Source organism: Setaria italica, chromosome II (assembly GCF_000263155.2).
Source record: "Setaria italica strain Yugu1 chromosome II, Setaria_italica_v2.0, whole genome shotgun sequence".
Classification (NCBI taxonomy): domain Eukaryota; kingdom Viridiplantae; phylum Streptophyta; class Magnoliopsida; order Poales; family Poaceae; genus Setaria; species Setaria italica.
The window spans coordinates 6708339-6711472 of NC_028451.1; the positions used below are offsets into that span (position 1 = coordinate 6708339).

The following is a 3134-nucleotide window of genomic DNA, read 5'->3' on the forward strand; positions in this document are numbered from 1 at the left end:
GGTGTGATAGAAACATTGTATATCTCTTCCAGTCACTTTCATCCTCAGAAAAGCTGGGTTGCCAAACGGACCCCAGCTTATAGAAATCCAGCATTCCAAGATGAGAAGCCAAAAGCGAGCTTTCGGAAAGCAAAAGCTCAAACAAACATGGCCTAAGAGATCTCATCTGGTTTCTTTGTTTGTTTGCTGTATTCCTTTTACTTAAGCCCCGTTCGTTTTCCTCAGAATGGCCCGTTCCTGACCTCGTTCCAGGCAGATCAAATTGGCCCGGTTTGAAATTAGATCCAGTCTGGAATGGGTGTTCGTTTCGACCAGGCCCAGAAGTGAAACAGCCCGGGAATGGACGTTCCCCTACTTCCACGGCCCGGAACGGAGCTTCCCCTCTTACCCTCCAGATCCAATCCTGCCTACGGACGCGAGGAGGCGTCAGTGTGAGGCGAGAAGCGGAGCTGGCAGCGTGAGGTGGCGGCGCGACTCATCTTCGACGGCGACCCCCTCCCATCCTTCATATGCAGTCTCTCCTCGCCGGTAAGCCATCTCCTTCTCCTCTTCTCTTCTTCTCACCCTAGGTTTTCGAACTTGGTAGGGGCGCGATGTAGCTGGATGCGCGTGCCGTGCCAGCGCGTGCTGTCGCCAGGGCTGGTCTTGAATCGTTGTGTTGGTGGACGCTCCTCCTCCCCTCAGGTCCGTCCGTCGCCACCCTTGCCCCCACACGTCCACACGTACAGCTTCCTTTTTCCTCGTTGTGTCAGCTCAACGTGTCGCTGTCCACAGGGCGTCCAAGAGCATGGCGCTATGTTGCTGCAAGGCCGCCGACGGCGGAAGCCGCCGCTATCTCTATTTGTGTCGTTCTTGGATTATGTTTCAGAATTTTTCAGATGAATTGGTGAAAGGACAAGGACTGAACAATATTTAGAATATGCTAGTTTTAGAAATTGGATGTCTCTTAATTAGATCCTGACCTGTTCGTTTTGAGTGGATTGGTAGGATTAAATCCTGACTAGATTGAGTGACACAGATGGAATCACTCAAACCGGGCCTGGAAGTAATCTTGGCTGGAATCCAATCCGGCTGAGACGAACGAGGCCATAAAAAGTTTCCTGATATCTAAGAAGCAGAGTCTGCACATCGATTGTTAAGATAGATGATTTGGATCGCTACTACTTTTCATTGCGTCAGTCCAGCATAAATGTTAGTTTCATACTTTCAAAGAAACCTCCATCTCCAAATCATCCAATATTGAATATTGCATATGCCCTTAGCTTGTGTTCATGTCATCAGCTCGGGCAAGGTGGCGTTGGCTGATTGGTGTTGCCGGGCTTTCTGGCGTGTGGATCCAATGTTGTGACACCACTTCTTCCATGCCTCCTTTCACACGAGTACGTCTGGATCTGATGCGAGCTTTAGATGGTGCTTTAGCTGCGTGCCATTGGGGGCGAGCACGTATCCTATCCAGAGCTCTCAACGGCTTGCAGAGGGAAGAAAAAGAGATGCAAACGGTGGCACCTGGGAAATGATATGTTCCAAAATTCCCAGTTGGGCTCATGGGAATAGGGAAGATGAGAGATGCAGATATTTTGGCAGCTTCCAATTTGATTTTTCTGAGAAATTAGGAAGGTTAAATTAGGGAATGAATGGGGTCCGTAATGGCCTTGGTAGAAACTGAAATATCAAGACAAAATCCTATTTTTAGTGTAAGAAATTGAGGATGTTACAGTTTTCTTCTGGGTTCTTCTCTTCCTCCAATCAGCTCCAATAAAAACCTTTATTGGCAGTGCCATGACTGCAGCTATGCTTTCCTTCAACTTTTGTTTCTCGGGAAAAGACAGTGAGCCAAGCCGCAGAATGAGTACTGTTCGTAAATCGTGAAGCATCGCCTTCTAAAATAGTTGGAGCTTTGCACTTATTATATGCAGTGTTACTAGTTTAATCAATTAGAGTTGATGGTCACACACATCAGGCAGGATGACCTACAGCGGGATGATCCTCTAGCAGCTGGAGCAATAGCACTGTGCATGCCCGTCGAGGCGTGTAAACTTACCTAACATCGAGCATCGGGTGGGGAGTAGAAAAGGGACTGGGTGCGGGGCCAATTGTTGGTACTTTTACGACAGCACGAGAAGGCTGTATTCGTGAGAACTCAGGCTGCCTAAACATTTTTTTTAAAAGAAAACACGACAGCATGAGAAGGCTTATGTCTTTTTCTTTTTGAAACTGAGGCTTATGACTCTTAAGAGTTCAACTTATTAGAATATGAGATGAAATACAGGTAGAGTCGGCTGTTGTAGCCCTTTTACAATCAATCTCCTAACCGTGAGGTGCTGGTATTCAAACAAAAACAAGCAGCTTCATTAGGAATTCAGGACGTACTCATTGACAAAGTTTCTTGCCGGTTGCATGCACAAGCATCATTGGCAAAAGAAACCCAAGTACCCAATCTCATAATTGACCTAGCCAAAATGGGCATGTTTGTTGTCAACAATGTAGCTTGCATTGCAGGCCTTTGCTGGCGTGGCAACATATCGCGGATGTTTGTGCTCTTTTTTTTCTTCCGAGACTTAATCTAAAACTCGTGATGTATCCCAAACCATTTCAGTGATCGACACTGAACTCCCTTGGTCACTATCGCATCAAGAAGTAGGTGAGCTTACTCAGCCTTCGAAGGTGTAGCTTTAAGCAGGGATACGTGACTTTAGCTGATACGTTTTCATTGATTCGCTCAGGATGAACAGGCAACTGATGCGATATTCATATCTTCTTGGTTTTTGTAAACGAGGGCAGCAGTTGGTTAATTACCAGCGTAAGCTACACTGCATTAGCTCACTTTTAAATTTGCACTCGCTTGAGCCTTGAAGTTCCAATTCACTCTGAAAAAACTAAAACATCCTATAATATACTGACGATTTAGTTACTAAACATCATATTACCAAACGAGACACTACGGGAAACAAGAAAATTGCCGAGTGCCAGGGGCACTCGGCGAAGGGCGAAATACACTCGGCGAGCCGTTTGCCGAGTGTAACACTCGGCAAACGGCACACGACAAACTTTGAGTCCGCAAACACGGATTTGCCGAGTGTTTTCTGTCGCGCACTCGGCAAAGTCTTTGCCGAGTGCCAGAAAACACTCGCATC

The 3134-nt window shown here is 46.6% G+C and overlaps 1 long non-coding RNA gene across 1 annotated transcript; it reads left to right on the forward strand.

The window, feature by feature from the left end:
- Positions 1-403: 403 nt before the first annotated feature.
- On the forward strand, positions 404-1721 carry LOC111256470. Its single transcript, XR_002676571.1, has 3 exons — positions 404-684; positions 775-1191; positions 1282-1721. It is a non-coding gene; the product is annotated as an uncharacterized LOC111256470 (long non-coding RNA).
- The last annotated feature ends 1413 nt before the right edge of the window (positions 1722-3134 follow it).